A 26,506-nucleotide genomic window follows, 5' to 3' on the forward strand; every position below is an offset into this window, starting at 1 on the left:
GTTCTGGTGGATAAAATAACTTTAAAACAAATTTACTAAAACAGAAATTATTGCTTTAAACTTAGTTGACCAGTGTCCTCAAAAACTAAAATACTGTTATTAAAATTTCTAAGAGAACATTTGAGAGCTCTCCTTTTAACCTATTTAATGAAATTATTTCTGTTAGAGTATCCCTGCGGGGGATCTCTGTTCTAAGAATATTAATTTGGAAAGATGAAACAGTTAGTTTCCAAATACCTGTATATAAATTTTAGTACATTTTATTTAGTTTCTTGACAACTCTTTCAGCTTAAACGTAAGTTTCGCTACCTTTTGAAAAAATTTTCTTACGAAGTAAAAAAAGTTGGCATGTCTACATAAGATAACTTTCGAACGCTATGAGATCGGTTTCCGACTTCTGGCATCCTCGTATAGAAATGTTACTGTAAGTTTCACTTTTGGCTGACGATATTTGCTAGATCTGAACAACAATATTTTGATGTTTATTTTTAGAAACTCAGTAGTTATGAATTTTTGGAAACATTTGAACAAATAATCATTTTAGGTGACATTTTTCTTTACTAAATTAAACAGAAAGCGCATGTTTAATTTATTAAAGATCTAACAGCAAATGTACAATAAATTAACAATAAAAAACTAAATCAAAATGAAATATATCTAACGCTTTTAATTTTAAAATTTGATTAACTTTTTAAAATTTCTCGGGAATTAGTACGTGGTCCATATTCTAATTAACTTGTATAACGGGAGTTCAGGTTTCATATAGTAGACATAATGCCTAATACCTGAACCCTTACCGTTTCGGATAACTTAAATAGTAAGTAAAAACATGTAGGAATTTGAGATTCAGTTTATCTCACAGCACAAAATTTACAATTAACAAAATAAGAAAGGGAAAGTGGTGGCATAAGAGTCTTAAGCGAATGAAATCTTAGTCTCAACTGCTGAGTTCAGCAAACTGATGATAGATGGCACTGTAGGAGGAAGTTACAATATCTTATAACGGGATAACCAATAACCTACGTTGTACGAACTGTTCCATAGATAAATTTACCTGAATGCTTCGTGGACTGCTTTTGGCAGCATTCTTTGGACTTGGATCATCTTTTGTTTTTCAGCATCAGCCAGACGGCTCTTACCTATCCGTCTATTATGATAAAGTTTACGATACTCATAGTTTAAGTTACAACAATTCAAAGAATTCCGCAACTTTGAATAGAAAAAAAAATCATACAGAAGAGCTGTGTTTGTCATAGGTGGAGTTATAAATGATCCTTTTAATTTTTATTATTATCTGTGTCTAATACCGTCAATCTGCGTTAACTTCTTCAACTATAACCATCGGTGGATATTTTTATATTTTCTAAGTTATTAGACATTGAGAGCAGATTGCTCGAGGCATGCTTATGACTTAACTTTTAGATGTTAGAATGGTATTTATAATAGAAATGATAGAATATTCTTTCAGAATGTTTCTAAAAGTGAGAGCAAATAAAAGGTAATGTTCAATTTCTTTATTAAAGTATTGAATGTTTCTAAAAGTGAGAGCAAATAAAAAGTAAGGTTCAATTTCTTTATTAAAGTATTGAATGTTTCTAAAAGTGAGAGCAAATAAAAAGTAATGTTCAATTTCTTTATTAAGGTATTGAATGTTTCTAAAAGTGAGAGCAAATAAAAAGTAATGTTCAAATTCTTTATTAAAGTATTGGCACCACTTTTCAAATATTTAAGAACTGTATGTATCTTGTAGTATTATCCATCAGTGTATTTCATTTTGCGTTTTATATGCCAATTACGAAGAAATTATTGTCAAATCTGCTGATTCAAGTCTGGTTATTCAGAAGCTGCAGTCTAAAAACTATTATATTGAGAACTGGTGTCTCAACTGGAAATTTGAGATAAACTTGATCATAACTTGTGCTAATCAACGAAATCAATCAAGCGTGAACAAAGCCTCTTATCTCGGTTTTGTTCTAAATAATCATTTTACTTGGACTGATCACATCCAACATGTTAAAAACAAAACAAACCATCATTGAGTTACAGAATGAAGCCACACTAAACACTGAAATTCGTAAATATTATTATATACTTCCACGATAAGACCCATAATGGCATGCTCATCTGCTGCCTGGGGCAATGCCATGTACAGTCAACTCAAAATACTTTCCGCACTACAAAACATCATCTTGCAAAAACCATCTGGCTTTAATAATGACATGCATGCTGACTGACCTAAAAATTAATCAACATTTCAACAAGCTTAACAAAAACTTGTCTGCTGAAGGCCCTTGACTGCCAATTTTTTCAATGTATTTAAATTTGAAAATCGAAGAAGATGGCACTCTCAGACCTATTGCTCACTTTTTCTCGAAATTTTCGATATTAACTTTATCTTCATCTCATCTTCATTCAATAGTCTTCCATTCCATTTGCTCTTCAATCACCTAATTGTTCCATCACTTAGTTCAGAATTTCACGATGAATGGAAATGGGGAACTCTTTTGTGGCCTCTGACTCCCAGTTCGAACTTACTGACTCTTTCGGTGAGCTTTGAGTAGAAAGTGGGCGTTACTTCAAAACTATGACACCCCTACTGAATGTGCATTCCTATTTATGGCTAACGGAGTGTAAAGAAATGACAACAAGATTCTGAATAACAGGACACAAATAAAATGCCACAGTTTTTATGGTAGGAATATTTAATGTTTGGACTAGTTTAGTATTTCTCGTTTCTGATTTCGTGGAGTGAGATTGTGTTATAACTGAACTACTGGTACGATGTCTAACCCTATACTTCAGCCGATGAGGCAAGTGAATGTTCACGTATAGCCGTGATCCACCGCACCTTCGTGATATTGTTCCTAAGTTTTAAGGAATTTGAACCATGAAGTAAATTAATGACCTCCAGCAGGAACACCAGAAATGGCTTCATTAGAATGAAAACTTACCAGATTATTTTGCATCTGAAAACTTGAGAGAAAAGACATCCTATATTGAGGAGCTGTTTCTGAAAAAGGTTAAAAAAAAGTCTGAAAACTCTTTCTACAGATGACGAACACAATCGAGCAAAAACTATGTGCTCCGCTTACATACATCCCTTCATAATTTTTTACTCTCCTTAAAAATTGTGTATTTGTAATTTTTTAGAAAATATTCTAAAAACTGTAAGATTTCTTTTATTTTTGAGATGTTTGCACCATGTTGCAGTGCAATAAAACTTCATTATATAAAATGGCGAGAAAGTGTTTCCAAATACTATGTTAAGATTTTGAAGCTAGAATTTGCGATTTTTCAGAAAGATGGATTTCATTAAATATTTTTATTTAACAGTAAGTGTGTGTGCTCTTCATGCAAATGCCTAGGGAAATCTAATCGAATACCCTTACATTATCCTCTGTTAAAAGTAAACTTATGTTAAAAAGTAGGCGTTACACTGCTCATCGTAATTAATTCCCTTCTCTTGTTAACAAAAAACCTCCGAAGAGGTTCCCAAAAATTGCCTCTGCAGTCGGTTTTTCACGACGACATGGCGGGGTATTGGGAAAAGTTTTCAACTAGCAATAGTCACGCCTCGGTAGAACCTCATCGGCTATGACACTGCCTCTGCGCAAAGCTAACATTGGTTCAGAAAAATTAATTATATATAAAAAAAAGATATTTAATCTTAGTGGTACTTTAAGATAACTATTGTTTTCCATTTTAGCGTTTATAGTATAGCAGGATTTAAATAAGTGACTCTGCTTAATTTATGAAAAAAAACGTTGACGCATATTAAAAATATCTGTTTTCATTGTCAAAAGCTATTGAAAGTATTTAATATTATTGCCATTAATTATTATTTAATTGGTCGTTTGCCATTTAATCGTGCGATTTATTTTAAAACTTTGCTCTGACACTGAGACAAAATCGTACTATTTTTTCGCACTATTATCGTGTTTTTTGTATTATTGTTGTATGTTAGCAACAGCCAGTGACATTTTATCTTTTAATTTAAAATATTGCATAGAGTATGAATTTTCGTCCATGGAAATGAATTGTTTATTTATTTCTCTGAAGTGAGATTTAGAATAACCTTTAAAATCTTTTTTGCACTTGTTTCTTACTTCATTTTGGCCCTTATAGGGAATCCGTGTAGAACTTATGTGCTTTTCAGCATAGCTCAAAAACTTTTTAGGCGAATATAAAATTTTTCGAACACAATTATAAAACTAATTTATTCAAAGATAATTCCATGCAAAAAATAAATTTAAATATTTGTACTTTTTTTTCGAATAGCAGGCACTGAACTTTATTCGTTTCGCCTTAGAAGATGCCAGAGTTGTTACTCATTTCGCGTTACCCAGTGGGCATCTGTGAACCAAAGTCACGGAGGCGAGTAACATTGCCCCCGCCACACTGCCAAAAAAAACCCGTTCATAGGGTGGGCCACATTCACTCATCACACACAACAGAGGACAACACCAGAGAGAGAAACATCCATGCCCAGAGTGGGATTCGAACCCGCGGACATTGGCTTCGCAGTCAGGAGCGCTAACAGCTCGGCCACCTGGTCGACAAATTTAAATATATATTTATTATTATTTTATTTAATACTAGTTGAAAAAAATTGAACAGTAAGGTATATAATTTTGGATATCATTTTAGATAATATAAATTTTACATGGCAAAATACAAAATTTGAACAAAATCGGTCATATGGTTTCTTAGAAATGGTTTTAAAAAAGTCGTATCTTTAACTAACTTGTGGACTATTTTTCGGATATTCACACAGGAAAGTGTAATGGTAATAGTTCGAAGAAATCTTATAGAATGTGTATACGATTTAACTGAAACTATGAGCAACATATTTCGCAACAGCCAGTAAATCGCTTAGAAAGTCAGTATAATTCGAGACAGCCCTTAATTTTGAGACAAACGGCCTGATGGTAGCAATGTGGTCCGGTTTAGATCAACCCTTATTTCATTAGATCAGAATTTTCGAATTTACAGAAAACGGTTTTTTTAGTGGTAGCAAAAAGGAGTGTATTATCATTTTAATAAATTAGAATTAAAAGAACTTCATCCACAGCTACTAACAGATAATTTAAACAGGTGAAATCAGTCCCAAGCGCCCAGCGAGGGTGAAAGACAATGTATATCAAGATGGAAAAGAGCGAAGTCTGGTCAGAAAACTATTTCATTATATCTATTTCTTAGCAAAATTAAAATATCCACAACTATTTATGCCCTTGAAAATGCAAAAAGTTATAAATAGTTATGAGAATGGTAAAATCTTTCATATCAGATCATCCTCTTTTGATCTCACATACGACCCTTGTGTCTAGTTGAAGAGTAGGCATCAAGAACATGGTCTTCTTAAAAGTTCAGATAAATGTTACATAGACATTTTATTTATTTTCAAAATTTCATCGTGAGTTTATTTTACTTTGTAACAGTCTTTGAGCAACTGATAATCCAATTTTGAGTTTACCGCTACCAATGTTCAATTTATTAGTCTTGTAATTTTGAACCAAATCCATAACACAAGGAAATTCCTTGATCATGTATTGGGTGAAATTTGCTTTCGTGGAGGTCTTTTTGATGGAGTTAACCCGTATTTGAGTTACATGGGTAGGAAAACCACGAAGACTTCCCACGGTTAGCCTGACGACATGGGGACCCTTACTCATGATCTGTGGAAGCAGCGTTGGCCCACCGAATATGGTACCAATGAGAGTGCGGCCAACAAATCTGCCCTTCTAATACGGAAATGACGAAAGTCGATTTCTGGATGGGCATTTGAAACAAAAAACCAAAACCAAAAAAAAAAAAAAAAAACCACTTCGGTATTCGATTGTTTTTTACATCAAAAGTACATTTTCCAAGCAAGATGACAAATAAAATTATAGAATTACCATAGTGTTGTGATGAAGAATAACTTATAACTCGCATAAGAATAAGTTTCAGCTCGCATTTTTTCTTTTAAATTCTTTTACGAATATATACTTCTTGAAAAAAATGTTGTCGACATAAAACTTCAATTTGTTTCCACACAGAAATTGATAACATAAAAAAATATCAAAAAATCAAGAATTTGAAACTCAATAAAGTTTTTAAAGTTTTATGCTATGGAATTAATATTTTAGAAATTTTTTGTATTTTAGAGTATACGCAAATGGCTTCAAGCTGTTGTCCGATTAAGCTAGCATTATCATCGATAAATATAAACTGCTGTCCCACATAGCCTTTGATCTATCTTAAATAGAGATCTAAAGAAGGTCTCAGCCTAGAAAATGAATTTGGTGAAATCAGGCCACATTCCTGAAAGGCGTATACTACCGTGCAATTAAAAAATTAACGTAAGCGGCAAAACTTTCAAAATTGAGATTTTTATCTTTTTATGGTAGGCTACATATATTGCAAAAAATATTTTTTCAAAAATAAATTTTGTTTGATCAGTTTTTTGAAATTCTATTTCAGCATTTCTAATTTTCTTTTAAATTCTTTTATGAATATATACTTCTTGAAAAAAATGTTGTCGACACAAAACTTCAATTTGTTTCCTCACAGAAACTGAAAATATAGAAAATTATCAAAAAGTGAAGAATTTGAAACTCAATAAAGTTTAGAAAAGTTTAATGCTGTAGAATTAATATTTTGGAAATTTTATGCATTCTTCAGTTTACACAAATGGCTTCAAGCTGTTGTCTGATTAAGCTAGCATTATCATCGATAAATATAAACTGCTGTTCCACATAGCCTTTGATCTATCTTAAATAGAGATCTAAAGAAGGTCTCAGCCTAGAAAATGAATTTGGTGAAATCAGGCCACATTCCTGAAAGGCGTATACTACCGTGCAATTAAAAAATTAACGTAAGCGACAAAACTTTCAAAATTGAAATTTTTTATCTTTTTATGGTAGGCTGCATATATTGCAAAAAATATTTTTTCAAAAATAAATTTTGTTTGATCAGTTTTTTCAAATTCTATTTTAGCGTTCATAGCATTAGCAATGAAAGGAAAATAGTTGTCAATCCTCTTTTCTCAGAATCAATCGAGAAGCACTTACATTTTATATTATTTTTTTCAAATTTCAATTGCGCGGTAGTATGATCTTTGAGGCAGTAACAACAGATCTTAGAATCCAATGTAGGACTGATCAAAGCACTGTCAGACCCCAGTTCATTTTCATGAACGATAACACACGTTCACACAGGATTCACTTGATCGAAAAATATCTAAAGAAATATTGTAGACTTCGAGATTTAAGTTATAGAAAAAGATATTTCGATAGAAGTTGGAAATATAGTAATCACCAACACATCATAAAAATGTAGCGTCAAATATTTATCGAAAAGTACCAAATTAGCATGATTAAACACCAGTTACTTCGAAGGACATCAGGCCTGAAAGCGGGACGGAAAAGAGAAAATACTGGTAGAAGAACTATTTCAATATTAGATAATATTCGGGAGGAGTTAATCTATTCTCAACAATAACAATTCACTGTAAGGAAATTTATCCCAGTGAAGAAGCAATTCAATTTAAAAATTGCATCCGTTAAAAACAATTGGTAGTTATGGATTTTTATTATTCCCGGAAAAAAACTAAAAAATGAAATTTATTTGTTACCAGTTTTTAGTCTTTTCCGTCTCGATATATATGGGCTTTCAGCCCTGAAGGACATAGAGTAATCACCATTGGTTGTGTTCATTGATGCTCTTATACAGTCCGAATCGAGAGTAAGACTTGTATATTCCCACTGCTGTCTGAACATCTGTCTGAATTGAGAGTAAGTCAGATGTTCTTGTGCTAACACAACCCGAATCGAGAGTAGGGTGTGAAACACTACAGCTTTTCGATTTTAGTCCTGAATTGAGAGTAAGGCTAATTTCGATCTCACACGTTCTGCCATGTCATCTCAACGATTTGGGCGAGGGGGAAAACGGAGTAATCCGTCTACCCCAAGCCGGACTCCCAGGACTGATCCCTCCGATGACACAACGTTTAATCCGGATGAAGCCAGGAGGCTTGCCCAATTCACTGTTAGTGCAATGCTTTTGAATGGCGGCACTCTAGACACCATCATCACTAATGCCAAAGACATCCAGGATAAAACGTTAAGATCACCAAATGTGGACCGTAGGCATTCCAGAGATCTGGTATTTCGTCAGGAATGCCTCATCGAAAGATGCCTGCAGCTTAAATCACAGTCGACCCCCGAGCCAATCATGTGCCAGGAATCCAAGGACTCGACCAATCAGAGAGCAGCTTCACCACCGGCAGACCTTGACGCAGCTCCTGGGACCACTACCGACACCCCAGCGGCAGCATCTCCCTCCTGCACTCCAGTCCGTAAGAAGCGGAGAAAAGCTAAGCCGAGGACTCTCCCCGTGGATGTTTCACCTTCCAAGATTCCTGACCCTCCTGCGTTAGCTCCTGATATTCCAGTGACGGAAAAAATTGAGACCGAGAACTCACGTACTGCTAAACTGTTGTTTAGAGGCCTCTCGGCCACAATTACTCCTGAGATACTTCAAGCTAAGATTGAAACCACCGGCCTCATTCCCATCAAGATTTTCCAATTGAGACGGAAAAAAGCTGATAATAACATCAATAAGGACTTTGTAGTTATTTGCAACGATGCTAATAATCTCAGCAAAACCTTCCTGAACTCAACGAGGACTTTCTTCGACCGACCAATCAAGATCGAGCTTTTCCGTGGTGGGCGTGGCCTGATTCAGTGCTACAACTGCCAAGGATATGGCCACACTCAGCGCTCCTGCACCAACAAACCAAGATGTGTCAAGTGTGCGGGACCTCATCGCAGCTTCAATTGCACTAAACCCAAATCAACGCCTGCGAAATGTGCAAATTGTGCCGGCGACCACACTGCCAACTTCACCGGCTGCCCTTCCAGACCACTGAAAAGGCGCCTTCAACCCAGACGAAAACCCAGAGCAGACCCTCACTCCACCTGATATTTCTCCTGTTGCCAGAACTCTCGTTGCCGAGTTGGAGAAACTCATGAACAATCCGGAAGTGCTTGCACTTCTCCAAAATTTAGTCATTTCCAAAACTTCAAAAATTTTCACCTCAGAACAGACTTAGCCACCCATCCAGCCAATCACCGGGCAGCATCCCTCAGGCCACGCCCACCACCTTCTTTTTCTTTTCTCCCTTTCTTAGGCCCACTCCGATGCTACTACTTGAGACCTGCAAACTTCATTCATATGGAGAGGTAAAAGGCCCCTTCAGGGCCTAAACGCCTCGTTCAATTTGTGATGACGATGACGAAGGACATAGAGTATCGAAACTACTAATCATTCAACATAAAAGAAAAACTATCCTCCCCAAAAATCAAGTTGTACTCTTTAACGAAACGATACCCATAGTCAAAACAGCAAAATATCTTGGTCTGGTCATAAACAGCAAATTTAATTGGAAAGATCACGTCAAAACAGTTATCAACAAAGCACAAACAGCCTTCCACAGATTACAAATCCTTCTTCAGAACTCTAAAATGGAACTCAGACTTAAACGTTTACTTTACATCTCGATGATCCGTCCCATCCTAATTTATGCATCTCCAGCTTGGTGCAACATCTCCACATCACTCCTTAAAAAACTCAAAATATGCCAGAATAAAATCCTCAGAAAAATAACAAAAGCAAGATGGTTTATCCGCAATAAAAACATGCATCGCGACCTCAACATAGATTTTTTAGATCATCACATTGCAAAGCAAAACTTCAGATTTTTTGAAAAGATCATATATTGTGACACCGCAGGATTCAACGAAATTTTTACTTTCGAAAACTTAAGAGAAGACATAAACCTCAGGCCGATTGCAGCTCGTTTTTGTAGTGACATAATTTTAACTAAAATACAAAATATTTGATTTCCTTTTATTCCAACTATCAGAAAGAACCACCTTAAAGATTAAATACAAGATGAATGGGAAAAAGGCCGCTAACGACGGCCCCAGGCGCCCAGTTATATTTCGATGATGATGATGATGAAGGACATAGAGTACTCTCTATGGCAGAAGGGAAGATTATATAAGAAGACTCGTCGGCGCCCCTAAATGCAGTAGCAATAATAGTATAAAAAGGGATCCTAAAATTGATGAGATCAACGTCTATATAAAAAATTTAAACCAAAATTTCTACGATGAAGCAAAAACCTGTACCACCAGCAATTTTAACTCACTCCTAGATATTGAATTAATTGACGATAACACTAAATTTAGCACAATCACTGCCTTTTTCCTTAGGGATATGACGTTGCCCTAGCACACGAAATACACTCTCGATTTTTGGTGCTAAGCACCACCCTTCTCTCCATTCCACCTCACTACTCCTCATCATCGAATTACTACTACAGATGAATCGGTTAATGCCGCTTCGCGGCAGCGCACCGAGATTTATATGATTTCTACCATTCTACTAAGGACATAAAGTCACGTTGACTTAATATTGGCAAATTAAGTGACCCTAAGCCAAGATGATACCAAGAGAAATTCTGAACGAAGTCAATCGACTTCGAAAGAATAATAGTCGCGCCAACAGTTAGAACAACAATGGAAACAATTTACAAAAGTAAGTAAGAAAGTTGCTATTGATTAGGAAGATAACGCTTTTTAAAAAAGTGCCAAATTGGAGTTCTTTAAGTTTCGAGGCGTATAAAAGAAAAATAAATGAAACATATTTTTGTAAAAATGTGGAAAAACTTGATGAGGAAGGTACTGGGATTGGAAAAGATACCAAGAGAAATTCTGAAAGAAGTCAATCGACTTCGAAAGAATAATAGTCGCGTCAACAGTTGGAACAACAATGGAAACAATTTACTAAAGAAAATAAGAAAGTTGCTATTGATTAGGAAGAAAACGCTTTTTAAAAAAGTGCCAAATTGGAGTTCTCTAATTTTCGAGGCGCATAAAAGAAAAAGAAATGAAACATATTTTTGCAAAAATGTGGAAAAACTTGATAAAGAAGGAAAATGTGGAAAGAGTTTGAAATATTAGCATCGAGGATCGAAAGGAATAGAACCAAATAGTAGGAGCAGAAAATATAGGATTTTGGGAGTTAGTCCTTGTGTACTAAACATAAAAATAGAAAGTGCAGTATCATAAGACGAAACGGTCGACAGAGTTTCTAAAGAAATAGTAAGGGTGGTAGAAGAAAAGGAATGTCAAGTCATCATTACAATGCTCCCTCAAGTGCTCTAATAATTTCTCATGCACCTCACAATCTATAGCCTGAATATCGTGTTATATACATATACTATTGCTCAAAAAACGGAAAAATCGCACGCCAATAATTGGTATGACAGTATGCGGAGCACCATATCACCGTTTATGCTTAAAATTTCTACAACCATTTTAAAAAGGGTAAAAAACAAATCCAAATAATTACTTCGCAACTAAGTTTTTATTTCTATAAAAATATAAAATTATTCTAAATAAATAATTAACTTCTATATCTTTAACACTACTTGCATTATCACTTAAGACCATCTAACAAATTTTATAGTATTGAGAATAGATAGAGAAATTATCGAGTTCAGGGTGCCATGTAGGAGATATATATTTATAGAAATATTAAATAATTATACGTAGATAAATAAATAAAGTATCAAGTTTTATTACCAGGATAAATAATATATAATTTGTTTTAGATTTTTTAGAAATTATTTGTGAGCATACTTACTTGGCGTCGGAGTTGCTCTGATCACGGAGGGAGCTCTCCTGGTTGGAGGCCATCCATTGCACTTCGGAAGGCTGACGACTGCCACTTCCGCAAATTGCGGTTGGTTGGGGCGCGTAATTTTTGGTAGTCGGGGACTGCGTTCGCGCTGATCCCTGGTATTATAAGAGTAGTTATACATATCAGTCTGCATCGCCGTTACCAATTTCACGTTCCAGATGGAATTCTTTCCCCATTTCAAAATGTAGGTGTTACTTTTCCGAATTGATAGTAAAGTTTATGAGATAGATAATAGCTTTTATATATAATATTTATACTAAGCTATTAATATACTGAGATCCTGCGTTTCTGTCAAGGAACCAAGTACGTATAACTATGTGCTACCTGTTCGCGAAATAGATACAAATATTTTTGTTCGTTGTAAGCTAAGTTAAACATTTTGTTCTGTAATTTTCTATTGAAAGTTACAGATATTTAATTTCAATGATTTACATATTATTCTTAAAAATTAATTGAATAAAAATATTTTAACCATCTTGGGAAAAATGTTTATGCATAGGATATATACTAGAACCTTAAAAAAATACAGTTATGTATTTATTTGATGGCGAAAAAATTAATAATTTAATAAAATAAAGCATGTAGAGTTAATTTATTTAAATTCGTCTAAATTTTTATTCAATAAAACTTGCAGTAGTTATTGTTTTAAAGATATCTATTGATTGTTTCTTAAGAGATATATTTTCTTTGGATCACCAAAATTGTATTAACCCATTAATCATCAAAATTCTCGAACTCTATTTCATATTTTTTTCAAAAATATAAAATGGACATCTAAAATATTCTAAATTTATTTCAGTGATACATACATGCATTTGTGTTCACCAAAGCACAATAATAATATAAATAACTCTATTTTAAATTGAAATTACGTATTTGCCATTATGTTACTTATTTATTTTTAAATATAAACGTTAGTTGCACTAGAAAGTATAAAATTAGTTTAGGCACTAACTCCTTATTACTTTTTTTTTTATTTACAAAATTACTTCTTACACCACCATAACGTGTTGCAATGTCAGCTGGTAAAGAGATAACATATCAAGGAGTATGCCAATTGCTCCGCTTACGGCAAAAATGTTCTTATATATTGATTATCCTTCCATTGTCAAGTGTCATCATGTCAATGGCATTGTCAATTGAGTTGGTGGTAGTTGCATCATATTGGTGGTAGTTGCATCAGATTGAGAATATTTTTGAATAGGTCCCAATTGATGATGTGGTCTTGGGGTATTGATTAATTGAAAGTCCAATTGAAAGAAGAACTTAATGGTGTTCAGACGACAGGTTATAACAGTTCACAGTTGACAACCATGTGAATTTTCATATTAGAAATGGCAAAGTCCAATATGGTTATGCATATTTGAAAAGTAAGTGGGTTCCAAGGGTTGCCACTGCTGTGAGAGAGTTCTTGCTTATCAGTTTTTTTTTTCCTTCTTTTTTTTTGTTGAGATTTATGCCATTGCAATTGCAGCCCCAAATGATATGTTTTGAATTTAAATCTCCAATTATGATAGAGATTCTCGGAGATGGTGTGTTTCGGATTGTTCTAAAGATTAACAATCTCACTCTTTAAAAGATGTCATCACACCATCTTACATAATACTTAAAATTTTGATAAGTAGTGGAAAAAAAATACTTAAAATGAAAAAAAAAAATTAATCTAAAAATAACTGAAATTACTTTACCGGTAACAAAGCGGAGAAAGTTGGCATCTGTGTATCCACGTTTATCTCCTTTTCTTCACTATTTTATAAAATCTTATTTTTGCTTCCATATCGTACAGGGGTTGGATAAAACTAAGGAAACTGTACATTTTTATGTAACTCCAGGCAAACAATATTTCTTTCAGCAGCAAACGTTTTGAAAGATTTTACAAGGCAAAACTGCTGGCACAATTTGAAAGCTTTTAAAAATGGTGTCCTTTCTCAAATATACGAAATTTGTTACGATAAAACAAAACGCGCAACAACGAAATGAGCAATCTGCTGGCACGATTTGAAAGCTTTTAAAAATGGTGTCCTTTCTCAAATATACGAAATTTGTAACGATAAAGCAAAACGCGCAACAGCGAAATGAGCGTTAAAAGCTTTTTCTTTACAACACCACTAAAATTAAAAGAGCAATGGTATACAAATGTTGTAATCTTGTATAATGATTTCAAATCACTATTTTTTAGAGCGTGAATGAAAGGTGTAGTTGCGTACCAATTCTTGTAGGTTTATGCTGCTTATTATTAAATTGTGGTTATGTGAATGTGTTTTGTAACCCGAGACTGAGTCAAATTCAAACATCCTAATTAATTTGGTTCAAAATCTTAAACTAAATATTGAAACATAAAATAAAACGATAACTAAATAGCAGTAAAACAATAATCAACTTAAAGAAGAAAATAATCAACTATTATAAAGTCAAAATAAACATCTGAATAAGGCATTGAATGAAGCAGAAGATGTTAAAGAAATGGAAACGGCAAGATGCGGCAAGTATGTACACCTACTACTTATTCAGGGCCGGATTAAGACCTCTTGAGGCCCTAAGCACTGAAAATATTTTGGTGCCCCCCTCTAACAATTAAAAATACATCTGCTATTAAGTCACGAGTTTATTCTAAATATAAAATCAAATTTTTTTTAAAAGAAAATATTTATTCAAATAAAAAAAATTAAAATATGATCAATTGAAAACTTTTCAATTAATATAAAAAAAAACTTCTGTTTGCACACATGTACCATGTGCAAAATAAGCAAACACTATGAATGACTTATGATCGAAAGTTTGAACTTTTATATACTAAGACTCAAAATACTTTAGAAAAACAGACACATCTTTTTCTAAAAAAAGCATAACTTTTTTTTTAAATGGTTCGAATTCTTGACTCTCAAAATATATAACCATACCACGAGAATTTTTTTAAACGAACTAAAAAAATTTAGCGCACAATAATAAAATTCATTTTCCTAAAAATAGTTCCTTGTCAAAAATAATTTTTAAGAAGTATTAATTATTTTATATTATTTNTACTTATTGTGTGCCTACTACGAACTTCTGCAAACAAAATAAGAAAAAAAAAACGAAAAATAAAGGTAAGAAGCTTGATTTTAATTCTCCTAGTAAAACTATTGTAAAAATCAATTATTGAAATTAATTTTAATTCTAACTCTGATTTTAAAATACATCATAATAAAAACTTGAGAACTGTTAATGCAATTGATGGCAGCACGATTTAGTCGTCGGATTATTCTGATCCCGGGAAGATCCGCCTACTAATCAAGATCCGCCTACTTTTAATTTAAAATATAAAATTGATGAGAACAACGACTAGGAGGAACTGAAAATATGGAGCAAGAAAATGATTTTCAATTACCTGCACCCAAAAAGGTCAGAAAACCACCAAAATAACAACTATGGATGGAAGGAAATAAATAATTCACTCAAATAACATGATGTTATAGATTCACAGGTAAAATTTTAGGTAACCAGGTAAATTTAAGATTGGAAGGGTAGAGTCCTACAGATTTGTTCCAAAAGTTAAAAATTAAATACCACACGTTCCAATTAGTTGAGGAGAAAAAAGTAAAGTAGTCTACATAGATAGGGCGAGAAAGTTAAATTTTTATGAAAAAAATAAGAGCTTTTGAACATGAAGCTAAAATTCTATCATTAAAGCAGAAACTCTATCACTAATACTGAAAAAATTCTTTGCATAAATGTTTCGCCCATCAAAATTTTATAATAACATAAAGCGATACGTAAATTGTAAGAATAAACGTTTTCGAGGTGAAATTTCATCAAGAAAAGGTATTTATCACATAAACCGAAATTTAGTCTTACAGTAAATGTATACGCCGAACTCTTTATCAACTTAACCTGTTTTGTCCCGAATTTATATATTGAACTGATAGAAAGAGTGGTATAATATATTATCGAAATTAATTGGTTTTTCTACTTAGAGCATTCAAAAAGTCTTTGATAGATTAAAAAGTGCTTGCTCCTTATAATTCTAGATCTAATCAGAAATAACTAAATCATTTTGGTATCTGAAAATCTTTTAATTCACCCAGATAAAAGAAAATACTGAATAAAGTCTCTCCCCACTATGAATTTCTTTAAAAAAAAATGGAAAGTCCTACATGTATGACTTTAGCCGTTAACTGGTTAATCTCAAGTTATTACTATAGGGACAGCGCGAACGCAGTCCCAACTACCAAAAATTATGCACCCCAAGCAACCACAATTTGTGGATGTGGCGAGCGTCAACCAATCTAAGTGCAATGAAAGGTCTCGGCTCGGGGGAGCCTCCTTGTTGATCAAGGCATCCCCAGTGCCAGGTAAGTATGCTCTATAAGTAATAAGGAAAAAACTTGACACCAAATAAATTTCTTTGTTCCTGGTAGTTTTAAAGCACCCATATTTGCAATAATTTTTATACTCATAAGTCTTCCTTGATAACGCAGCAACTATGAAGTGTTCTTGCATAAAGGATCACTGATTCGTATTCAACACGATTATTACTTTGCACATTTAAATTTATTTTGTTTTTTATTTAATGTAAATTTAAATTTCTTAAATGCTCTGGAGAAAAAAAAAATTCAATACGAAAAATTTTATTTTTTGTAACTATTATTTGATAGGCTTAAAACTAAAACCACACCGTTTTGAGATTAACTACAAAAAACTTTTAAAACTAATTTTAATTTGTTGCAAACTCATGATAAAATGAAAGAGGCAATTTAATTTTAAATATTAAAAGACTTAGACTACCCTAGAATATTACATAATAAATCAGCAGAAGAAATTTGAAAATTTTAGTCATATTATAACGGGATATATTTAGAATCGATAACATAGTTTGCAAGATATAGTAAACCATTTTTTATTTCATTATTTTTATTACTTTACCCTACATTAAATTGATTTTACTTCCTTTGCGTTGAATTTTTACACGCACCGATGCCCCTTTGGCAATAATTTTATTTCAGTTGACAAATTATGTACACAAAATAGAATTTTTAAAAAAATACCAAAATGACTAATCGTTTCGAAGACTGGATCTCAAGATAATAGGCAACTTCCATAAAGAAGCCTGAAGTCTAACAATTTGCAATTATTAAGCTAATTTCAACTTTTTTTGATGTATTATTATTTGCTATTTTTATAGGTGTTATGAATTTCCTACATTAAGCAAAATAGGTTATTAGAAGTTTTACTTATCAAAATAAAGAATCACTATTCTTAGCCTTATTCGGCATGCGACGATTTGTAAAAAAATAATTTAAATGCTAAGAATATTTAGAAAAATCTGGATGTTTTAAGTTTCTCGTGCTACCCAATCTCGTGCCTAAAGAATTAACAATTTAAGGAAAATAGACAAATAGTACGCGTGTTGTACAAAATCATGTAGCATCTTTTTGTAATACTCAAGTGAAAGCTAAGCTTAAACATTTTTAAGTTGTTATGAGAAAACTTAGCTATTATTTTGCGCGATCTTTACAAAGTTTTAACAAAACTGATGATGTTATTGTCTGCAGTGATACTCATGATAGTTAGAATTTACCAATGTCAAGCAATTTTGCTCTTTCCAATTTTTACATTTACATTTTCAATTTAAATTTTTTTTTGTAGTTATCTTTAGAAATACATTTCTAAAACATAACTATAAACAAAAAAACGCATAGTTTTAGACAATTATAGTGATACCAATTCGATGACGTAACCTTCACATATTGATTCTTAAGTTCACTTTACCTAACGAAAAGAATATAATTATTAAAGAACGTGCAATAAACTGCATATTTGATGAAATAGAACTATAAGCTAACTAAATTTTTTGACATTATATTTTAAATAATTAAAAATATAAATAGTGTTCAATTTAATTTGTAACAATGCCTAATGCTAAACTTATACGAAAAATTTACTTTTTTGAAATAGCCCTCCTGAAAGGTTTCATTGAAAAATTTGCTAAGGAGTAAAAATAGCCTCTTCCTCGCGTTATGCAAATTTTTACTATGCTAATGCAAACGGTTCTAGAGTTATAAGAGACACACAGATGCATGAATACACAAAAGTTTACCTTTATTATTAAGTGAAAGCCTTTGTAATTTATGAAGCAAATGAAGTGTTCATAGTCTATGTATTTCTATTGATTGTTTTAAATTTTCGTTGTTTTCTTGCAATATCTGGGTTCGTACAGTCTTCAAAAAATTTAAAAAGTGTTGTGATGAAGATGCTACTGATTTCTTTCTATGAAATAGCATGCGGATATCCATTTCTTCTATTCTATTACTACTTCGAAGTAAAAAATTCCCTGTTGCTTGCCTTGTGCTCAGCTCCTCCGCGCCGTATGAAGTGTGCCGAAGGGCATCTCACCTTTCAGTGCGTGATGGAACGAGATTCACTAGCAAAATGTTGTAACTGGGTAAAGCATTGTAACTGGGTAGCAAATGTTGTAACTAATAATGTTCTCCGGGTGCGAGGCCCGCCCCAGGAGAAATAGGACACATCTTCGCAAGGATTCCTTCCCGGAATCTTCTGCCCATAGATTAGATTCTCTCAATAAAAAAATAAAAAAAATCAAGAAATTTTGAGGAAGTGATTAAACTTCTTCAAACTCTACTGAGGGGAATTGTCCTTGATAAATCATGATTACACCTTTTTTTCCATCAACAGTTGCCAGCTTTAAAGACTCTGTTCAACATCTAGCATCCCTCGGAGCTTCGCTCCGAAATTTTCCATCAACTCACAGAGATGAAGGAGCTAAAGCATGTAAATAGGCTGGTACTCAGTTCTCATTTCTACATAAGCGTAAGCAATGCGTGTTAGTTACGACGGAACTGTCCGCGAAGCCGACACCTCACTTTTCCATAGGATATAAATATAGTGCCCATGGAAAACTGGAATAGAGGTAATATGCTGGTGTAAGTCGAATAGATCAAAGTGAGAGAACGGCAGAAGTGGTAAGCTGACTGTAAAGTTAAAATCTCTTGAAAATTTCCGGGGAAGAAATTTATATACATACAATTCTAAGGGCGGTAAATAAAATAAAAAGAAATAAAAAATTCCAGGTTTGACATTTTACGAGTAGTACGTTTATTTGGAAATATTAAACATAGTAGCGAATGCAAACTTATTAAAATGCATTTTAAATTCTTAATTCTGCTCCGACTTTTTCAATTTTAGAAGAACTGAACGAGCCCTGATTACTGTCACTAGTCTTAACTTGAAAATCACACAGGGGAATAATTAATTTTTGTGTGCTCCTGTTGCCTGAGATTTGAGGTGCTATTATTGTTAGGACAAATTTTAATTGTTAGGTCAATCTAGGTCAGATTATTAAAATGTTTACCATAATGATTACTTCTATTGCATCCCCATGTACTGTGCTTCGGATATTAAAAGAAAGTGCATTTTTGTGTCTGATTTCGTAACTTAATTAATAGTTAGCACTCATTAATTAGCATATTAGCCTAATTAGCCCCGGAAACCATTAAAATTGACTCTTAATACGTGAAAATCCGATCATTAGAACGAAAGTTTCTTAGGGTGATATCCTTTTTATTTTGCTCACTGTACTATATTTTGTGGTTAAGAAGGACATATACCCTTTCATAAGAAATAGATTATTCACGCCGGGAAAATGTTTATTTTCTTTTAGAGGGTGGGCGGATATACCCAATTGTACCAGCTCCTTTACTCATCTAGATAGTTCGAATTCTTGTCAAAAGAAAGTGTTAAAAAATTTTGAAAATTTTAATTAGCATTGAATTTTATTTATTTATTTGTTCTTCGTATTATCATATAAGCCGTTAACTTCAAAATTGTCAAATGGCAGAACAGTTTGGTAATACATGCAAATTAACGAAACGGCAAAATAAATTTTCGATTGTTTTTATTAACAACTAAAATAATAAGTATTGTAGAACCGGTAAAGTTTCTAAGATAAGCGATTTAGACCTCATTCCCTTTTGAAAAGATCTGGGCTTAAATCCTGATGATAGTTGATTATTTCATATTTTGCTCTCGAATTGCACAACAAATAATGCTGACCGACATTAAATATTTCCAGTAGTAGGCGATCATGTCATGAAGTACTTAAGCTGTGAAATAACCCAGAGGGATTTTGGAGTTTTGTTTTCCGATGCGAGCTTATTTCATGTAAAATATTCGCGACGGTAAGTTTGTCTGTTTACCTGACCAAGGAGTTCTCCTGTGCTCTGATTTATTGGTTCAAAATTGCAAAAATGTCGAATATTAAAAGCAACGTATTGATTACACGAATTTAAAACAGAGAAAATAAACCTTATTTCCTGCAGTAAATCTACTTTCATGAAACTTTTTTTTTGCAATTTTTTTACAATTTTTTTTCGCAATAATTCTTTATAAAGTCAAAACACCTTTACCTTTCAGCATAACAACTTAATCACTTGAACTACCTTCTTGTTCCTTTTTAAAGGCAGACTGCAAAATTCACTGCTTCCTTCGTCCGTTTTGACTGACAAACTAACGAATGGAAAATTTTAAAATGAAGGAATCCAAATTTTCAGTCCAACATATGCTTTAGTTATTCAAATTTAATGTAAATACTTAACAAAAAAAAGTTTATAAATCTAACCTGTCTGTTTAAAAAAATAATATTTTTCAACTGTCATTTAAAAACGAAATATTCCTTATTAAAAAAAGTAGACATACTAGTAAAAAAAAATTATATATCCATCGGAATGGGATAGCAAATGTAAAATGAACTGCGGTGGTAGCGCTCTTTCTGAAGGAGAAACTGATGGGCGGTATTTCTTATGAGGGCGGGTTTTTTTCTGGTAGGCGTTACGTAGATCTCTTTACTGATACAAATGGATCGTGTTTAATAATTCACAGTTCACACAAACATCTATTGAGCTTAGCATTGGATTTGCATATCTGCAATGAATAGCTCACTTGCACTTCTAGAAATTTGTTACATCCTTTCATTGATTATACCCACCTCAGTATTATAAATGTGTAATAAGTTTTTAAAAAACATGCTAAACAAGAAACAAAGAGGTATATTAAAATATTTAAAAATGTGTATCTACCACTACTATTACTTTATTAGCATTGTAAGATATATAAATATTATTTGAACCGTATAAGAATGTACTTGCTTCGGCAGTACATATACTAAAATTGGAACGATACAGAGAAGATTAGCATGGCCCCTGCGCAAGGATGACACGCAAAATCGTGAAGCGTTCCACATTTTTTATAATTTCTATATTTGATCATGCCAAGAGCTTTATTTTCATTATTACTTGATGTTCGAAGATCTATTTTTTCAAAAAATTCAATCATTTTATCAAAGAAAAATTTTTGTTTTCTGATAAAAAGTAATGCTGAAAGTTTCTTGGGCACTCCTCATTTTTTGAGAATTTCCATTTTTTATCATTAATTTATGCAAGTGCTTTATTAATGTTTTTTTGTTATTATTTGATTGATGGAAAATATATATTTAATTTAATCATTTTTATTATGGAATAGTGCNAAAATTGGAACGATACAGAGAAGATTAGCATGGCCCCTGCGCAAGGATGACACGCAAAATCGTGAAGCGTTCCACATTTTTTATGATATATATATTTGATCATGCCAAGAGCTTAATTTTCATTATTACTTGATGTTCGAAGATCTATTTATTCAAAAAATTCAATCATTTTATCAAGGAAAAATTTTTGTTTTCTGATAAAAAGTAATGCTGAAAGTTTGTTGGGCACTCCTCATTTTTTGAGAATTTCCATTTTTTATCATTAATTCATGCAAGTGCTTTATTAATGTTTTTTTGTTATTATTTGATTGATAGAAAATATATATTTAATTTAATCATTTTTATTATGGAATAGTGCTATTTTTTGATAAGGGTAATGTAGAAAGGCTTAAAGTCGAAAAATAGATTGATATGTGTTAAAATTATTAAATTATATCAATAAATTATTTTTATTCAAAAATATAGTATTCTTACATTTTCTTGGTATTCCTTTTAGTATTAAAAAATAACATTTTAAAGTTAGAAAAATTTCTCTATGGTTGTCGTTATCGTTTTCTAAATTTAATTTTTAACTTTTGTTGTTAAATAAACAGAAAGCATATAAGGACACTTTTATAGTTACATGTTGTTCGATAACAATAGTTTATTAATTGGAATGCCTAATTTTAGTATATATTATCACAAAAAACAAGAGCCTTAAATGCTAATTAATAAAAAAAAATCTTTGAACACTATAATAAAAATATTACACTTGCTCATAAATATTTAAAATTAAGGCGTTATAATTAAAACACATAAATATTTTGAATAATGACGTGAAAAATCAATTATGAAATTGGAAGAATTTGACTTTTAAGCATTAATAACTTTTAATTTTGAAGCTCAGGATTTTATTCTGTTCTGTTTTCTTTTCTGTTTAAAGTTACGAGACGGTTTCTATTTCAATGGCAATTAAAATTTCTTCAACGTCTAAACGAGAAACATAATGCTTTTTTACTTACAAAAATTCTTCTAGTACATTCTACAATTTATTTGATGTCACCTTTATATTTCCTGATGTAAAACATTCAAAATTACGCTTTCTCATTTTTTGTTTTATAATAATTCTTGTATTTAACTACTATTGTTAAATTTTTTCACTTAGGTGAGAAGAAAATTACCTCAAAATAAGAAATTATGGAAAATAATGAATGTATTGAAATAAGTATCAAAAAAGTTACACGTAAAAAAAATTATTTTTGAAACGAGAAGTTGATCGTCACTAACTTAAATCAGAAGCTCGGAGTGACACGAGTCTCTTCGAAGGAGTGACTTATCAATTCTATTCACTCTTTAGCCCTTTACCTATACTTTGAATTGATATTAAGAAACAATACATTAGATTGACAGAGGTAATGAGTTAGATGAAGTAAACTTTAGCAATGGCGTAACATGAAGCATACAATATCATTACTGTACTATATAACATAATGTATAAAAAATTCAGTAACGTTATTAAAATGGCACAGTCGACAGGATCGAACATTTAAGAAAAGAAATTCCGTTATTATATTAGTTTTATTGTACCAGTTTATTCAAAAGAAATAAAGTTTGTAGTAATAGAATCCTTAATAAATATAGTGATAATCCTGTCGACTGCGCCAGTATTTTTAACGTAACTGAACACATTAAACGTTATGTTAATTGTTTAGTAATGTGATTAGATTATGATGCCTGAGTTGCTTGTTATGAAGGAATGAACGCAAGAGAATGGTGTCATCAATCGTGACTAACCACTCCTGGAATCGCTTAAGTTAAAGGTACGCCCAGTTTTTATAACGGCGGACTTGGACGTGATATTACAACAAAGGCATTCCTTAGTAATATACGGCTAAATTATACAAATTATTGTTTTTAAAATTGGCCTTACTATATAATTTGATATAACTTCACAAAAGCTGTTTTCCTACAAAACGCTTATCAAGCATGGAAAGATACTCGAAGTTAATGACGATAATGCAACGTAATATGTGAAAATCAAATGTTTTTATTTTAATTACGGGAATGGTGTCATCAGACGTGACTAACCACTCCTGGAATCGCTTAAGTTAAAGGTACGCCCAGTTTTTATAACAGTGNTCAATCTACTGGTTACTCTATTAAAAAGTAGGCGTAACTATCCTTCTTTACCGAATTTTACTACATAATTTGCTACCACTTTATTAAAACTATTCCAGAAAGCGGAGCAGTTGGCATCCCTGCAATACATTAGATTGACAGAGGTAATGAGTTTGATGAAGTAAACTTTAGCAATGGCGTGACATGAAGCATGCAATATCATTACTATATAACATAATGTAAAAAAAATTCAGTAACGTTAATAAAATGGCACAGTCGACAGGATCGAACTTTTAAAAATAGAAATTCCGTTATTATATTAGTTTTATTGTACCAGTTTATTCAAAGGAAATAAAGTTTGTAGTAATACGTAGAATCCTGGTTAAATATCGTGATGATACTGTCGTCTGCGCTAAATTATTAACGTTACTGAACACATCAAACGCTATGTTACTTGTTAAGTAATGTGTAGATATTAGGTTGCGCATGAATATTAATATAACACGTTCCATTGACCTACTTTAGCCTGTGGTAGACTCAAGATTGTACGTACGTTGGACACCAATTCTACATAAGTCAGACATAACTTATTAAGCACTCCTGGAATCGCTTAAGTTAAAGTTACTCCCAGTTTTTATAACGGCGGACTTGGGCGTGGTATTAGCACAAAGGCATTCCTTACTAATATACAGCTGAATTATATTAATTATTCTTTTTAAAATTGGCCTTACTATATAATTTGATAATACTTCACAGAAGCTGTTTTCCTACAAAACGCTTATTATACATGGAAAGATACTCGACGATAATACAATGTACTATGTAAAGGTCAAATGTTTTTATTTCAATTGCTATATGTACGCTACTACAAGAAAATACATTTTTACAAAGTGGAGCAAGTTGATATACCTGATAATAGCAGATTAGAGTAAAAGATGCGTTTTCACTGTAAAAGTATTAACTCCAAGGAATCAAAATGTCGTCAATTTAAATCATTCAACAGAGTTAATTGAAAACAGTTTTAATATTTTATTTTTATCATGATCTGAACATAGCATCAGCTGCTTTATAAATATATTTCAACGATCCCAATTATCTTTTCATTGTTCACACTATTTTCCTTGATGGAGAAATGAGTAAAGTGTTTCAAAAGATGTAGTTTTTTTTTCAAATATGAACCACTTGTTAGGTGGAGCACCATATCACATTCAATTCCAAATCAGGGCTTTTTTTTCTTAATTCATTCAAGTGAATACTAACTGTTTCCATTTTTGTAGTACATAGGGTGGGTAAGGAAAAAGACCATTATATATTCCAATTTAAGTCGTGACATTTTTACATCATTTAGTTTTAAATATTCAGCCAAAAAAACTAAACGAAAAATCATTTTTATATACATCTGTATTTTTCCGAACGAAATTAGCGTTAAATTTACAAACTTCACCAACGAAATATACAAGTACAAGGTCAAATACTTCCGAGTTCAAGTTTCCGAGTGTAATTATAAAGAAAGAAATATGAGTAACCAGAAAAAAAAAATCATTTGTATCAGTAAATGAAAAAGAAAACAGAAACATAGTCTGATAATGTTCCATATTTATTTAAGTTCCTAGCACAAATCCTATGTTGTTGTAACTGTAACTAAAAAGGGCTCAGTTTTCATCAAGAGGCAAGATCTTTTAGATATTTCAGTAACCTCAAAATAAGTACAATTTATTTTATTTTATTTTCAAATATATTTTATTCTGATACTTAATCCCTCTAAAAAACATCAATCTTCTTGTATGACGTAAACAGTGTGAGTGAAAATTACGCAATCCTATTGTCTTTTTAAAATTGAATTGCCATAAATATGAATAATTTACTTTTACTAGTGCATTAATTGTCCCTGCTTGAAAAATGTTTAGAAACTGAAACATTTATATTTCGTTAAAATTAGGAAAAATTTTTAGTTTTCTCACTGATTGACAGAAGACAACACTGGGGGACACTTCCAACTTAGATAACATCAAATATTTGCATAAATGACAAAATTTGTTCCCCAGTGTAATTATTTGTATAAACATTAGAACTGCAAGAAAACACTGTTACCAGTAATTAAAATAAAACATATTTTTTGAGTTTTCTGTTTCGTATTATCATGTATTTACAGAGATGCCAACTTACTCAAAACAGTGAATAAATATTTTTAAGTGGCAGCTTATTAATTGTAATTCTTGGTTAAATAAATTCAATTTATTTGATTTTTATATACCACTATTTCTAAATTATTCGTAGGGTTTATCTAATTCACCACTTTTTATAGTTATGATGTCACTCTAAACTTTTCAAAAAGCTGGCAAAATTAGTCAAGTAATTGCAAAATTTAGTTTGTAATTAATTACCGTTTTTTAAATTATTTTGGCGTGTCCGGAGTAGTTGGCATCACTGCAATTAGTCATTCTAAATTCCGAAAGCACAGTGCTGACGCAAAATATCCTCAATCAGAGCCATTTTTATGTTTTTAGGAGTCATGGGCCTGTCTTAATTAGGGGGTCTTTTATGAGTAGTTTTAAAGAAAAAAATTTTCTTATCGGCAATTATGATTTTTTTATTTTATTTTAAGCAATAATAGACTATTATAAAAACTTTAATACGTTATTTGCATAGATAGTTTAAGGTGGCAATACTTTTTACTCTTTTTAAGAGGCGAAGCCTCTTATCACAACATTAAAATCGATTTCTTGCAAAGCATCATATTTAAATGCTCATGATTGAAAAATAATGTCTGGCCCTACATTTAGTTATTATGAGTGACAAAAAAATTCGAAGTGAAATGTTAATGTTTGGATGTGGAAAATTCGACTACAGAAGAGCATTGATGCTGGAGGAGACTACTTTGAATGGACCTAAAATTTTGTAAGTGTAAGTTTAAAAACCTAGCTGTATCTTAAAAAATTCAAAGAGTGAGCCTCGTGTATATATATATATATATATATACATGATTATGAATGCCACTTAAAAGAAAAGGCATATTTTGAATTTGTTGATAAACATCATAAACATATTATTACTGGTAATTTAAATATTATTGAAAACTTAGAACTTAGAAATTTAATGATAAAAGGCACAAAATTTAGACCCATTTACAATATAATTACG

General features: G+C 32.0%; 1 long non-coding RNA gene, 4 other non-coding genes and 1 pseudogene across 6 annotated transcripts in view; 3 read left to right on the forward strand and 3 right to left on the reverse strand.

Moving 5' to 3' along the window:
- Positions 1–226: 226 nt before the first annotated feature.
- LOC139426617 (uncharacterized) overlaps positions 227–26,506 on the reverse strand; it is a 32,901-nt gene continuing 6,621 nt past the window's right edge. The window contains exons 2-4 of one of the 2 annotated variants that reach the window (XR_011637841.1): positions 20,154–20,253; positions 11,695–11,846; positions 227–3,010 (exon numbers count right to left, since the gene is read on the reverse strand). This is a non-coding gene — a long non-coding RNA (uncharacterized lncRNA). The remainder of the gene's footprint in view (positions 3,011–11,694; positions 11,847–20,153; positions 20,254–26,506) is intronic. The other variant, XR_011637840.1, reaches the window with a different exon arrangement.
- On the reverse strand, positions 3,478–3,618 carry LOC122271037 (U4 spliceosomal RNA). Its single transcript, XR_006226130.1, has one exon. It is a non-coding gene; the product is annotated as a U4 spliceosomal RNA (small nuclear RNA).
- LOC122271036 (U1 spliceosomal RNA) lies at positions 11,687–11,849 on the forward strand. Its single transcript, XR_006226129.1, has one exon. It is a non-coding gene; the product is annotated as a U1 spliceosomal RNA (small nuclear RNA).
- LOC122271034 (U1 spliceosomal RNA) lies at positions 15,929–16,090 on the reverse strand. The gene has a single exon (XR_006226128.1). It is a non-coding gene; the product is annotated as a U1 spliceosomal RNA (small nuclear RNA).
- On the forward strand, positions 20,884–20,990 carry LOC122271039 (U6 spliceosomal RNA). Its single transcript, XR_006226132.1, has one exon. It is a non-coding gene; the product is annotated as a U6 spliceosomal RNA (small nuclear RNA).
- On the forward strand, positions 21,249–21,349 carry LOC122271035 (U6 spliceosomal RNA; annotated as a pseudogene).

This window comes from Parasteatoda tepidariorum, chromosome 9 (assembly GCF_043381705.1).
Source record: "Parasteatoda tepidariorum isolate YZ-2023 chromosome 9, CAS_Ptep_4.0, whole genome shotgun sequence".
NCBI classification, from domain to species: domain Eukaryota; kingdom Metazoa; phylum Arthropoda; class Arachnida; order Araneae; family Theridiidae; genus Parasteatoda; species Parasteatoda tepidariorum.